This window comes from Neopsephotus bourkii, unplaced genomic scaffold (genome assembly GCF_033783945.1).
Source record: "Neopsephotus bourkii isolate Nb327-2 ecotype Australia unplaced genomic scaffold, CSIRO-AGI_Nbou_v1 NB_53, whole genome shotgun sequence".
Classification (NCBI taxonomy): domain Eukaryota; kingdom Metazoa; phylum Chordata; class Aves; order Psittaciformes; family Psittacidae; genus Neopsephotus; species Neopsephotus bourkii.
In genome coordinates this window covers 15,803,688-15,820,783 of record NW_026900570.1, presented here as the reverse complement: position 1 = coordinate 15,820,783, position 17,096 = coordinate 15,803,688, and the positions used below count along the sequence as shown (strand labels likewise).

At 38.4% G+C, this 17,096-nt stretch overlaps 2 pseudogenes; both read left to right on the top strand.

Annotated features, from left to right (window-relative positions):
- The first annotated feature begins 686 nt into the window (after nucleotides 1–686).
- Nucleotides 687–5,203, top strand: LOC133211700 (macrophage mannose receptor 1-like; annotated as a pseudogene).
- Nucleotides 5,204–10,145: 4,942 nt separating this feature from the next.
- Nucleotides 10,146–17,096, top strand: part of LOC133209739 (macrophage mannose receptor 1-like) — a 36,996-nt pseudogene continuing 30,045 nt past the window's right edge.

Here is a 17,096-nt window from a genome sequence, read left to right as displayed (position 1 = left end):
TTTGGTGGATGGGGGAGAGGATGGAGAAAGTAGAATGAACATGAAGTTAATGTTAGTTAATGAAGGTAATGGACAAGGGGTGATGAGTTAAAACTTAAACAGGGGAAGTTTAGATTGGATATAAGGAGGAAATTCTTTCCTGTTAGGGTGGTGAGGCACTGGAATGGGTTGCCCAGGGAGGTTGTGAATGCTCCATCCCTGGCAGTGTTCAAAGCCAGATTGGACGAGGCCTTGGGTAATATGGTTTAGAGCGAGGTGTCCCTGCCCATGGCAAGGGGGTTGGAACTTGATGATCTTGAGGTCCTTTCCAACCCTAACTATTCTATGATTCTGATTGATGACCAGAGTATGTCTTCTGAGTCACTGGCACTTTCTTCCTAGTCGTTTATTATGTTTTTCAGTTGCTAGATGATAGCCCAGTAACTAACAATGCTCAGCAGCTAAAGTACATAAACACTTTCTGTTTGTAAAAAATAGTTGAGTGCATAAATGTGGTGCAAGGCTCTGTTACTCATTTTCAAGATCTATGCAGTAGAGATTAGCCTCTTTCTAACTCAAAGTTACAAGTGAGAAATTATTGTTACAAATATTATACCGTCCTGACTTACTTACTCAATCTGATTGTTTCTCAGTTTTCATGAAACTTACAGTCTGTTTTGAGCATGGTTGCATAGATCCTCTGAACGGACTGGCACCTGGGAAATGTTGTACTTTAATATGGCCTCAGTTCTGGGCTTTTGCACATTTTTCCTGTTTTGGGTAAGTCATGATAAGCTTTGCTTAATAAAAATAAAAAATAAAAAATAATCTTTGCTTCCCTCCAGCTTTCCTCTTCTGTCATTTAAAAGATACCACAACTAATGTTTGGATTGGGATCAATGATATAAATAAAGAGTCCCACATTTCTTTGAACAGATGGAAGCCCTGTTTCCTACACCAACTGGGTTAATGGTGCACCAGAAAAGAATTAATTCTACTTTGACTATTATGACTTGGAGACATTGACAGGCACCACTGTGTGAGGTACAGGAAATTTAAATAACCTGTTTATTTTAGGCAGCTATATGATTTTTCTTCTCTCCCTTCTCTCTGCCACCAGGCTTGCACCAGGAGTATAGGTGCTTCAGCTCACCACCTCCTGACTGACTTTTATAATGGCTGGGTATCTTCCCCTCTCCTTCAGATTGATTGTGTCTTCATCATGAAGTTAGGTGGGAAATGGAGGGATGATAGCTGTGACAATGAGAGAGGCTATACATGTCAGATGAATTCACGTGAGTTCTGCTCAATCCAGCCTCCTAAATAGAAAGAGCATCTCAGGTAGATAAGCTTGAATATATAATCTGATGTGATTTCTTTCAGCTCTGAATTTCATTCTGAGCATTTCAGGCTTTCAGAGCTCCACCAGTCTTAAGGTTTATTATAATTTGTTCCACAGAAATTGCTGGAGAAGAACTACTATCTTAATTGGAGTTTTGTGCTTAAATAACAAATAATACTATAGAATAAAAGATGGAAATGTATTTCTTCTCAGTGAAATATGAGGCTTTTAGGCATCCTCTTTAAATGCAGTGTAAAACCATGCTCTTGCAGTGATCTATCTGTACACCTGGCTGTCTCTGAGCAGAGCATTTAGTTCTCTCTTGACATTTCAACTGAATGCATGTGATGTCTATTAAAATGTACAGCCTTTGGCTGTGTCTTTATTATAAAAGAATATTGATTTATTTTTTTTTTTATTTTCACTTTTTGGGTACCAAAATGAGTAATGAATGTTGACTCTCCCGCTGGAGAACTTTAATTATGCGAATCCCTGCTGCCCATTATAATGGGAATAGAGAAGGCAAAGCACAGATAATACTATGCTTCACCTTCATCACAGCATCAGTAAAATCTATTCCCCCACTTCAATTAGTCCTGTAGCCTGTTCACTATCATAGCTAACTTGCTTGTAAGAACTCCCTCTCCCTGCATGGTAAACATATAGTTTTAGGGTGGCATTTTTAGTTTGCTTAATCCCAGTTATGGCTCTTCTGAATGCTTTCACATTTCAAAAGGTGAAATACACACTGCCTGACCCAAACGTAGAGGCAATTGTTCAGGCAGCACTTACGGACAGGCTAACAACTTTGAGTGAGCAGAGAGTGGTGATGAATTAACAAGCATCAAAGTCTCAGGCTGTGTGACAAGAGGGTACAACAGTAAATGCCTTAAACACCTAGGCCTATGTCCTCTCTACCAGTGATCTGAAATAGGTGTGTACTCCGATATCCAGATTTAATGAAAATACCTTAAAGCACGGGAACACAAATATCCAATTTATAAGTCTTAGTCTGCACTAGTCAGGCCTCTAGAGAGTACACTCTTTATTTAGTAGCATGCAGGATTTCACTTGTTTTTTTTACAGTGACAGATTTGTCACATCTTTTACAAGTTTATTTTGGGCCTTTTTGGGTTGGCTTTAGTTTTGGTGGTTATATATTTACTTGTTTATTTTTCACAAATTGTTCATGAACTTAAATAAAGATTTTTGACTTATTAACTTATTGTTAATATTGGACCTTTGATCTTGTCGTGGTTTAAGTTATTCTTTGATAGCTGCCACACTAAAGATGAGTGGTATGTTGTAAAATCATGCTTTCACTTTTAACTCCTTAGTTATCACACAGTCTTAAGTACCAACAACAAATCCATCTTTTGCCTTTGCCCGTTATGGTAACAGTAGCTATTCAATCATCTCATCCGAAATGCAGAGGGACAAGGCCAGGAAAACGTTGCCAAGGAAAATCTGCAGAACTTGCCAGCATTTTGGATGCCTATGTTCATTCATTCCTGTGGATCCAGGTGCTGAAATATGGAAACCCTGTATGGATTGGTCTTAACAGCAATACGGTAAGTGCTGGACAGATGGAAAATGTAGGTGCTTGTTGAGGTCTCTTCCTCTTCATAGACCTGCTGAGTGCCCCGTGCATTAATAGTGCTGAAACAACTGTACTCTGAAATGGCTTTACTGTGCATATATGTAGCTTTGTAGTGGCCCTGTTAGAGTTGTTCAAAGCCTTTCATGTACCAAATGGAGTGAAACATCACAGAAAAGATTAAGTAGGTAGCAAGAGATAAAAGTAGAAAGCTCTAGAAAATGGTGAAAGAAATAAAGGTGCAGACTGAGAGCCACAAAGTGAGGATGTGCAGCTATTGTTAAGCAGCTGTTCACCATTCTTAAAAGTCTAACTCTGTTATATAGAGTGCTACTTATAACTATTCCTATATTAATAAATGTTATTATGAGTATTAGAGAGATATTTTAAGATTCTGACTGTTAAAACTCAAGTAACCTTTAGTCGCCAAAAAACTCCCAGTTTAAATTTACATAAAGCAGAGCAGAGGGAAATTCTCTGTAATTGCGTCTCTTGATATGGGATTTACTAAATGAGCCTCATCTGAGTTACTTGCCATGTTGTAGAAGTTTGTGTTACTTCAGGAAAGCCCTGCTGAAAGCAATGCTCTGCTGAACACTGTTCATATGTAGCTCTTGTGTAACTTGGAGCACCCAGTGACATTGCTTAGAAGAGTGAATGGTGTTTGAAAAAGAAGAGTAGCACAGGGCTGCTTTTTTGCTGAAAAGCTCAGATAGGGCGTACATAGGACACTGTATTTATGTGTCAGAGCTTTTTATGCAAAAAAACTGTTAGCAGAGCTACTTTGATTTCAGACTGGCAGCTATTACAGATGGATGGATAGCTGAAAAACCAGGTACACTGAATGGGCAGCAGGGGAACCAAAGGCTTGTGTCTACCTAGATCTTGACAGTACTTGGAAAACAGCATCTTGCAATGAAAGCTACTTTCCAGTTTGTAAGATATCAGATGGTAAGCAGATGAATGTAATAATTTAAAAGTCACATTCTTAATTGCAGTAGTCTGCCTAATCCTGCAAACTCTGCTCTGGCTTGCACTAGAACACTCAGAGGAGTATGCCCCAGGGTACCACCTACCTCCCAGCAGGATGTGCAGGTTTGCTTTGAATGACAGATGAATTCAGGCACATGAAAGCTTCCTGTGCAAATGGATATGGCTGCACTGCTTTCATGGTAGTCATAATTCTCTGCGTAAGTTGAAGTTCTATATTTGAGAAGTTTTGCTTTTTGAGATGTGAGCATAAATCATATGAGATTGTACCATAAGTGCTGGGAATGTGCACTGACTGTATGGACTGCAGCAACTGGTTAAGTTCCCACACAGATGTTACAGAGCCAAAATACAGGCAAGGGTTTCACTCCTATTCACTGTTGCCAGAGCTAAAGCAATTGTGACATAGATAGAAGGGCCTTGGGAATGTGAATGAAATTTTAACTCTTTGTAGAAGTATGTAGAGCCTTGGTTTCTTGTAGAATTTTGTAGAATTGTGTTGTTCTCTCTCACTGTGGTTTTAAGGCTACATAATGTAGTCTTTTCCTGAGGAGAGATTCAAGATAGATTTTGCCCCTTGAGGGTGGCTTCCAAGTTAAACTTCTCAGTTGTACATTCTGTGTGCACATGCAGTGCAAGCTGCAGACAGATAGATGTGAATTGCACACGTGATCAGAAACAGAGACTAATTTGGCAGAGACATGTTCCGTTGTATAAAGTGAAAACATACAGAAACCAGGCAGCCATAAAATATGGGACTGTGGCAATCGATGACCTGTTAGCCTGCAACAGCTTTCAGTGTTGTGAGAATGCAAATTCAAGATCTATATCCTGCCTCAGGGTTTGATTTCCTCAGAGTACTGACAAGACAGTTAATTAGATGTTGCAGGATGTCATTTATTTCCTTGTCCTGAGATTGGAGAAATAAGAGGTATTACACTGTTGATTGCCTGACTCTTCGCGTTGTCTGAGCTGAAGGAATACAGGAATAGTCAGGATTTAGAGGTCCAGCAAGTTAAAGCTAGGTTAGACTATTTACAGACACTTCCTACTCATAGGTTACTCATAATGCAATGCCAATTTCAAACCATATGATTTTCTTAACTATAGCTCCTACTGACCCTGCTCAGCTGCCTGGAGACTGTCCTGGAGCAGCTGACCTCTGAGCTTGGGGCCCTCACCATGGCCACTGCTACTACATTGAAGCATCAGCTGGGACAAGCTGGGCACTGGCGCCCCTTGAGCGTGCTTGGTTAGGTGAGAGCCTTCATTGTCAACTGATGAGAATTGTAGGAAAGTTTATACAAAAGTCACATTAAAATGTAAAATCATTGATATAAAAAAAACCATTAGAAATAATTTATTTACCTACCACGGTAATCTAAATTTGGCACAAAGAAAATAAACTGACATAAGAGACTTTGTACAGCCTTCTGTCCTCCCAGCCTCCCCAGCTGTAGAGCTCTCTATCAGCTCCTGGCTTCTGGGGCACCTTTCTGGGGGGCAGTGGTGGGGAGCACAGCCACTAAGCGCCTCAAGGTCTCTGTTCTCCTCAAGAAGCAATGGGGAAACCAGCAGGGTAGTGAGCAAAATGCTCACAAAAGTTATTGTTTGTACAGACTTGAAAGAGGAGGTCATTCCAGTACTTGCTCATGTAGGCTATGGTTATTTGCTTCTTAATGCCTTTCAAGTGTTACCTTGGTTTCGGTAGAAAACATGGATGTATCTTATTCATACAGTGCAACCACTTGGAAATACAGAAGGAGGCTTCTGGATAAGACTACCAAAATGTGGATAGTAATGTCTTACATTCAATATTTGGTTGAAAAATGAGAAAATTGAGGATAGGTATTTTTGCAAAAAAAAAAAAAAAAAGACACCATCTTCTGCTGAAGAATGGGTTTTTACATTTTTTTAAGCCATTTGCTGAGCTAGGGAGTAAAAATATCCATGAGATAGATAAATTTTAAATCTTTTTTTACTCTGTATGTTGCTGTTTAGGCCGTGGTTGTGGCTAGATAATATGGCACTGGATTTTGTCAACTGGGATGAGAGAGTTCAGTGTGGAGCATCACTGTGTTGAAATCAATGCAGTTGCAACAGATCAACTGTGTTGCACTATCTGGTTATTGGGGAAACATTGATTGCTCTTCTGATAAAGAATTTACATGCAAAAAACCCCAAAGGTAAGTCCTTAATGACTCAGTCCTTAATGACAGAGCAGATCTGTTTACTAGTAACTGTTACAGCCATCCACCACATGTCTGGAAGCAATACACCCTAGATGTATGCACCCTAGGTTGAGAAAGAGACTTGCAGAAACCTTTGGAATATATAACACGAGCATTAGTATGGCATCTGTCAAATACTTATGCAAACTTATGACTTTTCAAGGAACTAAGTATTGCAATAGTTGTTACATCCATGCAAGGAGGAGTTAATGTGAGTCAAGCAATTTTGCACCTCCTTAAGAAAAAAAAAATTTCTCTAAAGACCTTTGTCTCTTACTTATGCACATAGGCAAATGGGAAGATTACATAATTGATTCAGAGGGCATTTTCTAGGGAAGACATATAAGAATCTTAAACATAACTGTAACAGCAGAATCCTGCTTAACATGCAGAGCTTCCTAAAATGTGCTATGTGAAATTATGCCTCATGTTCTTGATAAATGAAAACTAATATTTCAGGGAAAACATGGAAAATTATTTTTGAGAGAATATAGAATGGAATCAGTATTTGAATGTTGGTAGTTATAAAAATAGTGTAAAGTTTTATATGAAATAATATTATAGTTTGGTAATCTTACGTAGGACTGTAAAACCTTAGTAGCATATTGTTTGCCTCACTTATGCTGCCTTTTGTAACAGACGTATGTTTTATTAATGCAGTGGTAATACTTAAAGGGTTTTTGTTCCTGTATACTTTTAGCAAAACACTAAAATTTATGAGTTCTAATGAAGTGTAATATTATTTCTCTCTGATATTCATTCAAGTGGAATCAAGTCGGATTCCTCTACAGCAAAAAAATAAGAGCCTTTCTATGACAATTTACAAAACTCTAGATACAAGAAGAACTTAAACCAAGTTTTCTCAAATCACCTCCTTTTAGAGAACAAGTCCTACTGACAGTTACTGGGATGCATTATAAATCAGAGTAGTCCCATGGTGCCTTTTACAGCCACATGAACACTCACATATTATTGGTCAACTGGACTGCTGAAGCAGTAACCCTGAGCAGTGACCCAATTTGTGATTAACTTTGAGAACAGGCAGACAGGTTTAACTAGGCTATTAAAACTTATGTAGATGTATATGCAATTTTTTTGCATAAGTATTATTGTAAATACTGTTAAGATAAAAATATTGCAAACTAGTTTCCAAACAATTAGCATCTATATCCATACCTAAAGCATGCATTTTCATTAAATTCTTACAAGCATCCACCACATGCATTGTGTATCACTGTAATCAAGATTGCTAAAACCACATTAGCTTCGGCAACAGAGACCTGGCTGCTGGCCAGCAACAGTTTGGAGCTGATTTAAACTGAGCAGACTCCAAGTTCAGACAGGAGAGAACCCCTCCTCTGTGTTTTTCATGGTTTATGTGGTGTAAAAAATTACTAAGGTTTCTCGAAGTTATATGGATTCATTCAGGGAAGGAAAATAATGAAGAAACTCATTCACGTGTTCATATCTCTGTTTGGCCACTCGTTTTCTTGGCTATTCTCACCCTTCTTGGAGCTGGTGTGTCAGTTTATTTCTGCAAGAGGAGAAGAGAAAAACAACTATCAACAGATTCAGGTAATGAAACACTTCTAAACTGATGTGTTGGTGACTGAAGAATTGGTGAAAATGGATCCCCTGGCATGTGCCAATTCAGAGGATCAAGTTATTTGCTGAAAATAAAGGATGTACCTTAAAAGTCTCTAGAGAGGATATCTGTAATCTTAAATGTTTTCTCTTTTTTCAGTAGCAAAGTCTTTTGTCTCATTTTGCCCCACAAACTTCAGTCCATCAGACCAGAACTTTTGTTATTCCTTATTGATATCAGTATATTTTATTGCTCCTTATCCTTATCAAAAGCTGTTTCCTATTATAAAATGGTGCCTCATATACTTAGCTCTTGACTTAGCTATCTCAGGTAACTTTGGCATAGAAAACCTTGCCATTTAGATTTTCTGCTATGGAAAATCCAGTTCATACCAGCAAAGTGTATTAAGCTCAGGTGTAGGCTTTGGTTTTTTTTCTTTTGATATGATTGTTAGCAATAGTGTGTTCACTAACATGATTTAAAATATTCCTTGAATTCTTCATTTTATTAATGGTTTGAAAGAAATGATGTTATCAGTATAATTTTCAGCTTCAGGCTTCCCTGTGAATCAAATGAAAGGAAAGGGGAAGTGAGGTGTTTCTGTCTGCACAATAACTCTTCTGTCAATAAGAAGAATAGTTTCTCTCCCTGCCACTTTGAATTTAGCATGAATATGCATCAACTTGCTATTTTTTGATGCAAGAAAAATGAACTGAAAAGTAAGTAATGCAACCGATGATGCCACACTAGGAATCTGCAAAAAGACTAGATGTTAAGAAAACATCTGGAAGCAGTACAAAATAGCATCAGGTGAACATGGAAAGCGGTACAAAATAGGATTATGTGAGCTGCAAATATAATTCAGACAACACTTTATGGGAAAAGTGCTTAGCAATGAAGTTTCTTTTCTAAGCACTGAATTCCCTTTTCTTGGCATAAATACAATCAAGAAATTAACATGCTGCTGAGAACAGGTCATCGCACAAGTGAAATGCAGCACGCACAGCGTTGACCCCAGTAGGGTTGTAACAAGAGTCAAGCTGATTGGTCATGTGAAGGGGCAGCTCTGAAGTGCTCAATTCTTCTTCTAGCCTACCTCAGTGCCTGCACTAATCTCCCACATCAGTCTGCAGCCTTCGGGAGCTGAATCCTCACAAGCATCCATTTACACAAGACGGTGTCTAAAGCCTGGTTTTGAGTGGAGCACAACTGGCACTTCATGAGGCAGAGGAGGGAACTAGGCAGGAATTGTGTCTTCCAGGTATTTTCTTTTGGGATCCTCCCTATCGGAGTAATCTCATTTTGTGATTTCAGACATATCTGAAATATGATTTCACTCTGTAAACTCAGCTTTACGAGTTTGAGCTACTTTTGCAAACCTTGCCCACACTAAGCTCTCCCTGAATGCCACCTTAAAATAAAATAATAATTATTAAACAATTTATTGAATTCCTACTTTTACTAGAATTCAGACTTTTTTTAATGAAGATATTTTTCTCTTTGACTATTTTCTAACAGTCAATTCAACAAGTTGAGCCAGCTCTTGCAATAATTTTCCTAAATGCTTTATACACAAAAGCAGATAACATAGTTGCTCATCATATAAGATCTGTTCAGCTTCTATATATATATCACTGATGGCTCTTTCACTTCTCACATTTCAGTTTTGTTATCACAACTTCTTTTAATTTCATTGATGTAAATAAACAGAAGGAAGAGTAGGACTTGTTTGAATGTGAATATTTTCCAGCACAATGTTGCAGCCTAGTTGTATGAGAATTGCCATGACAATATATTTCCAGATGAGCACTCTGCTTACAGATTAAAAGGAGCTTTTCCAATTTAGCTTACATTTGGCTTTGCCCTGGAACATACTCATTAGGAGTCTCAGGTAGATGAACACATCCTTTTGCTTCACAAAAGTATTCCTGGCAAGCTTTCCCTCCTGTTACAGGGAAGCTTACCACTAGCCTATAGCATGTAATCATAGAATCATAGAATAGTTAGGATTGGAAAGGACCTCAAGATCATCAAGTTCCAACCCACCTGCCATGGGCAGGGACACCCCGCACCAAACCATATCACCCAAGGTTCCTTCCAACCTGGCCTTGAACACTGCCAGGGATGGAGCATTCACAACCTCCCTGAGCAACCCATTCCAGTGCCTCACCACCCTAACAGGAAATAATTTCTTCCTTATATCCAATCTAAACTTCCCCTGTTTAAGTTTTAGCCATTACCCCTTGTCCTATCGCTACAGTCCCTAATGAAGAGTCCCTCCCCAGCATCCCTATAGGCCCCCTTCATATCTTTGCTTCTTTCAGATCTTTGACAAGTAGTTATGAACAGCCCAGCTGCAAACTGTGATCAAAGGAGGCAGTGTAATAGTGCAGAAAAAAACACAAAGTGTGCAATAATTCATAATACACTGAATACTGCAGATCCTGTAAAAATTGCTCTTCTAGATACATAGGGCTGTGACGTCATAGTGAGGTACTGAACCATTGTGAATTGTTTTCCCTTTTTTCTGAGGTGTGAGGGCTAGAGCAGAGACTCATGTTTTTAATGAATGATACTTCACTGCAGGTTTCTTGTTACCAGCTCTCAGGCTGCCTTTTTTAGAGGCCTGTCCCATGTAGCACCCCAAAATCTGACCTGTATGCAATATTAGCAAAGTTCCAGGAAAAGGCAGATGTCACCACCTCTAGTTACAAGGATGGAGACTTCAGTTTTGGAAGTGACTTGCTCTTCAAAGAGTGCAGAGTTTGCAATGTGCACTCCAGTTATTTCAAAATAGCATGTGACAGGATATGTCCCTATTTAGAGTACAGAGCTTTATCCATCAACCCTTTGACACAGAGACGGACCTGTCACTATCTTCACTTACAAGGATTTCATACACTGCCAGTCTTGTAGTCCAACTTCTGCTAGAGGAATGAAAAGAAAGTTACAATGCCAATGAGTTTCTCCAGGTTCCTACTTTTTCTTTCCCTCATGCATGGTTCCTTAGAGTCACTGGGTACATTTTCTGTTGTTTTTGTGTTAAACTAGGTATGAAAATGTTTCTTATTGGGTAGCTTTACAGTTTTTATATATAGACTGATTATTTTGTATTTGTTCTCAGATTTGATACATGATCTAAAGAGTATATTATCCTGGCAGTTCTTGATTCGCAGAATAAAAAAAGGGGACATGTAGGGAGATGTTTGGGGAAATGGAGTTAACAAAAGCAGGAACTTTAAACTGGAATTCCATTCTGTGGAAATATTAAACTAGACACACGTATGGGAGGGTGGTGAGAGATAGGGAATCATGGAGCTCTTTCTATTTATTCTCCCCATCACACCTATGGTGCAGTGATCAGTAGAAGAGTTTTAGAGCCATGTTTTCATGGTAGCTGTGCAAGTTCCTCTTCCTGCTTCAAGACATGAGGTATGAAATGAAGAACTGGCTCCTCCCCTCAACCTGACCGAATGAGACGAATACTTCTAATCTGAAGATGTATAGCACTCTCTGGGTGTTGCCAGAGAGAGAAATGGTAAAGCAGTAATGTATGCAGAACTGAGTGGATGAATGTGCTTGCATGAATATCACATTGATGGCATATATTTGAAATTTCAGGATAGAAGGATACTGTGATATATATATGTGATAATACTGTGATAGTTTAAAAAAGTGAAACATTGCTAACCTTACAGAGTCTAAATTGGGGGTGATTATGCAAGACTTCTCCAATGCAGAAGTGTGCAATTGAAACCTAAAAGTTCTACTGCGTAAATATGCTCATGACAACCTGTTCCAGATTCTCACTGGTCAGCTACCCTTTTTCTTTAATCAATTAATGAAAAAATGGAATAATAAAACAAACCTATTGAGGTCTACAGAATGCAACAATGGAGTGAACTCACTTTTGTCAGAGATCTACTTGTGGTTTTTCTGCCTTTAGGAAACACATTTATCAGCAACATATCCCAGAATTTGGCTTTCCTACAAGGTATACATCTCAGACTCTAAATGCAGTTTCTCTTTGTGGGTCAGAGACATGAATAGGCTCTTTGATATCTCATTTTGTGAGACTTTAGTGCATGGCACGACCAACATGAATTCAGACCAGTATCTTCCTTTCAAAAAATTCCCATTGCTCTTTATTCCTCAGGCATGCCCTGTGGGTTAATTATCACTTAAACTGCTACATACTGTTTTTTCCCCCCTAACACCCATTTCCTACCTTTTTCTTGTCTCTTATTGCCAGCCTACATAAAAGTGTTATAGCTAAAATTATCTTCCTTTGCCATTTTTATGCTATATCTTTGACACCATATTATGGTTGGATGCCTCCACCTCTAGGACACAAACATTTTCACTTTTCTCACCAGCTGCCTTCCTACAATAGTTTCATAAGGTTTTGTGAGTTGTTCTGCTAAAAACACTGCAGCTGATCTGCACGCTGGTGCTACACAGACTGTCTTTATAGCTCCTCCGACTATCAAGGGCCAGGTTCTGCCACATTTAAAAAAGCTGCTTCTCTTGATGATGGGCTAAGAAGGAGTTCCAGCCCCTCAGGGATGAAGAGCCTCCAGAGTCATAGTTCACCTACACGCTTACTTTTCTTCTCTGACTTCACCCTGGAATCTCCTTTTTTCAATCAATCAACAGGTAAGTCTGGAAACCCATTTACTCCCTTCTGAAAAGTTAGAAAATTAGAATAATGTTTTTAATTAAAAAGTTTACTTTTTTTTTTTTTTAAGTTGATGCCTAATCTGATTTCAATTTTTCTGGTGTATGATACCATGCAGTTAATTTTTAGAGACTTTGCTTCATTACGTACTTCATTTGCTTTTAGTTTATGTGATGTCAGTCCTCTAACAGCAGTGTTCTGTGTCACTTCTTCCAGATGACACAGATTTTGGACAGAAGATATTTCAACTGGCATTCACTATCAGATAAACTCAGAATCAGCTCTAACATGACACCAAGCAAGGAAAAGCTGTCAACAGCAAAATGCAGAACTACAAAGCATCACAGCAATTTGTGAGCAAGCATATAGAGGAGGTAAAATGATAGAGAACAAGACCTTAAAATATGCTTCCCTAGAGCTTTAGACTATGAAATTGGCTGCCTTGTCTTCTGTCTCAGTGAAGAAGACAGGGTGTCAGGGCTGGTTTGGCAGCTGCCAAAAGGGGGATGGTCTGAAGTACCCTTCTATCAGCTGGTGGTTTTATATGAAGGGCTGGTCCTAAACCTTTATGGGGATAAAATGGCCACATCCTAACTTTGTGCTCTAGGTGGGAACTACGTCATCTTCTGCTGCCTGTCCCAGGGGGAGGGTTTGCTCCACTTGACTTCCTGCTGGTGCACTCATTCCTGAGCACGGCTGTGGTCAAAGTTACCTATTTACTTGGTGTTTCAAGGGTTATTGATCTTTCTAGGGGATTGTATGAAGATGGCTAGATTGGTGCTAATATGGGTACATTGACATACATAAACTCCAAATAACTCCAGTGGATTTCAAATGTAAGTATTATGGTGCCAGTTTGATTATAAATGGTGTTTTCCAATCTCATTGAAAATATCTGGCAGCAACTGACTGGCACGCTGACTTAGTCTTTTTGATGTGTCTACTCCATGAAAGCTGTTACAGAAATATTTTAGCACAACTCCCTTATGAAAATAAGGTATATTTTACATCTCTTATGTTGTAATGAAACTAAATGAGAGAAGTAAACTCTTATTTAAGTAGTGAAATAGGATGATGATTTGCCCTTTTAACTACTGAGATCTCTGCCAAATCAATATTTATTCATTTACCTATTTTATTTTCTAACCTGTGCAACTCAGTAAAATGGAAATTAGTGGTCTGGGGCTGGTTTAAACTAAGAAATATAAATTTCTTACTTTTGATTTAATTTCTTTCAGATAAACTTGCTAAGAATGAGAATAGGGAGATGGAACTTACCTTTTTTTTTTTTCCTAATTTAGAGGTAACTAAAAATTTCAGTCTTTCATTCTGAATTGGATTGAACACTTTACATTTCAACAGTGGATGGCAATGGGTTAGTGGCAGCCCTTTCAGATACTTAAACTGGGCTCAAGGTAAGAACTGTATCTGTTTCGTAATCTTTGAATGGACTCTGATAAGACACCATCTAACAAAACTGGCATAGCTACTTTTATTTCAGGAAAGGCCATTTTGAAGATCCAGGTTGTTATTTTAAGAATTATACTTCCAAATTATGAAGTTTGCTGTGGCCATCAGCTAAAGCAGGCTCTTCTATTTTCTTATCTAAGCAAGGATCTTGTTTATGAAAGCAGAGTACCATTTGGAGTGATCTATAACCCCACAGATCAGAGATTGGAATTTTTCCATAACATGTTGTCCAAGATTATGAATATAAATGAAATTTTCCAATGGTAGCAAAATATTTAGAAAATAACGGCACTATGCTGTGTGGAGAAATTCTAAATATTCTTGACAGGCTTAAAGAACCAGCTTGTAATTCCTTAATGGCATATGCAAAATTTCACTGTGTCACCTCAAGGAAGGGAGACAGATGTGGTTTTGTGGTGCTGCCGACACATAGGGAATTCTTTTGCTTGTTGCTCTTTTGGTCCTGTGCTTGCTTTGTGCCCCAAGTATTTCAAGCCATCTCCTGTTTCAGAGTTACAGGGTAGTAAAGGAATAATTAAAATCTGCTTTATGTTTCCAAAAATTCTGTATCAGGAATCTTCCTTTGCCGCTTACAGAGTTTTTTTACACGCTGCAAAGAAAGGAGAAAAACTATCAAAATCTTGAGATATACTGGGGGGATAATAGAACTTAAAACTCATTATTTCTAAAGCTTGGAAGTTTTTGACATGGTCAAGTTCTAGCTGTTCTCTCTGTGAGCACCAGGATATCAAGAAAAAAACTAGAGATTTCTCAGTATTATCCTGACACAAAGTCAATGGTAGGTCATTACTTCACTCTCAAAGCATAGACCAGAACCAGCATGCAATAAACTACAGCAGCATTTATGCTGTAAGGGAGGGCTTCTTCATATCTAGTATTGCATAAATCAGAATAAGTTGATGTTTCTACTGATAATATGATGGCTTTGTCAATCTTTTAAATTTAATTTTGCTGTGATTTCCTATTTTCTCTCTTACTCAAAGAAAGTCATTTCCTACTCCCTGGGAAAATCTGTGGAGTGATGAATCCCAGAATGATAAATGGGAAAACCAAGCATGTAATCAGATACTTGGCTATCTCTGTAAAAAAGAAAAGCCTCTGTAAAAAGGAAAATATCTTATATCATACCCAAAGGTGGGTTAATTAAATAAAAAGAAAGATTTTTCTTTGACTTTTAGAAAGAACAATCTGTAAAGATCTGCAAATTGTGAAAGTTATCCAACTTTTTTTTTCAACCAAGATGTTAGGAGCCTTTGAAAAACACAGTTACGCATGCACATGCAGGCTTTGTATATTGCTTTTGTCCTCCCATTGTGTAATTGACATTCATAGGAGAATATTATTATGTTTTTCCATCACTCTATTATTCATTCTTGCAGGACAGATAGAAGCTGCTCTGTCATGGTAACCAGCACCAGTAATCAAATTTGCATAAATACATTAGAAATCTTACTCTCATTTGCTCCAAATGAGCAACTGCAGTTTCTTTAATATTCATGCAAAAAATACTTCTCTGGTGACAATAGTATGCAATGCAATGCATTCATACAAGCAGAGCATGAGAAGCAGCAGTATTGATACAGGCTACATTTCAGCCATGGGCCATCCCGACCTACAGCTTTGATGGCAGCAACATGGCTATTAACATGCCCACAGACATGTGGGATCAGACAGATCCCACGTCTGTGGGATCCCATGTCAGCAGATCCCACATCCACATGTCAGCAGATCCCACAGACAGGAGGGATCTGCTGGAGGCTGTCATGTTGGAATTGTACAAAAGCTGCTTTTAAAGAGGTGGTTATATTAAGGTAGAAAAATAATTTCAGAGAATCTTTCTTCCAGTATTAACCTTAAAAAGAAATGCAGGATTTTTAAAGTAAGCTTAAAGACATTTGAGGATATAAGTAATAACAAAAGCTACTGAGTTAACATGAAGAGGAGTCTTCCAGCTCTGGGCTAATATGCAGTGCTTACTGACCTGCAGTTTCCAAGGAATTACTTCACACTTTTCCATATCTGAAAATAATGCATGTCTTTAAGAAGACATCAAACAGAAAGCAAAGCCTAATGTTAGCCGCCACAGAAAGAATGGGAGACCATGGCATACTGATTGAATTGCTCTGGGGGACAAAGAGGGGGGAGACTGATGTCTTCTTGAGTCTCTCTTCTGCCCCAGAACATTATTTCAAATTGAATTTTTGACACAGTGTAGGCATTTTCGATGATTCTTTGCTTAAGGAGGCATAATTCTATTTGCATATTTAGCATACTGTGCCTTAATGATATTTGTTTTTCATTTGAATGTATTTTGCATTTCTAACTACAGCTTTATGTTTATTCACATAGTCCCACTTTTGTAAAGAGTGCTCGAGGGATCTCATTCTAGTGTCCTTCATTTTCCTCCCACAGAATTGCTCTGAAAAATTGCCTTTTGATTTTAGAGGAATTGAGAGCTAATGAGTGCACAGGCAGTTGGTGGCCATACACAGGTCACTGCTACAGCATTCAGTGGGAGCCTAGAATATGGAAAGATGCTATGACTTCATGTAAGAAGCAAGGTGGAGGTTTGGCAAGTGCCCACAACATGCTGAATATGGCTTTCTAGTGTCACAGCTTGGTTACAGTGAGTGTATGTATAGGCCTGTATTGTGTTTGCCCTATCTGTAACATGAAAGCTGGGCTTCATATTAAATATTAATGCTTACTCTGAGATGTCACAAGTGGAAGGCTGAACCTAACTTATGAGTGCTCCTTTATGTGTTGTTGTTGCATAAACATAGAAGTATGTTTATAGTTATCAAGGAATAATCTAGATTGTAAAATATCATAAAGGAGGAAAAGAAAAAAAGGTATGCCTTAAAGAGACACTAAAGACAACTAAAAATTGCACTTTGGGCATCTTTATTCTATGGCAAACACCTTCAGAACCGAGCTCCAAGCTCAGAAGAAATTTAAATTTTTGCTTAAATTAAATCCTCTTGCAGAGGTTAACCACTTGCTATCTGTCCTTCTAAGAAAATAATGTATTTTCACTTCTGATATTCCTTGGATATGTACTAAGCACTCCTGACACTTGCTGCACACGCTGGACTTGGTGAACACCCCTGATGGGTCATTACAAGCTGTCTAATGTTTCGCCGTTAGGGAGTTGTATTGGCAGATGTCTTCATGGCTTGGGCTCAGTATGATTTTCTGAGAGA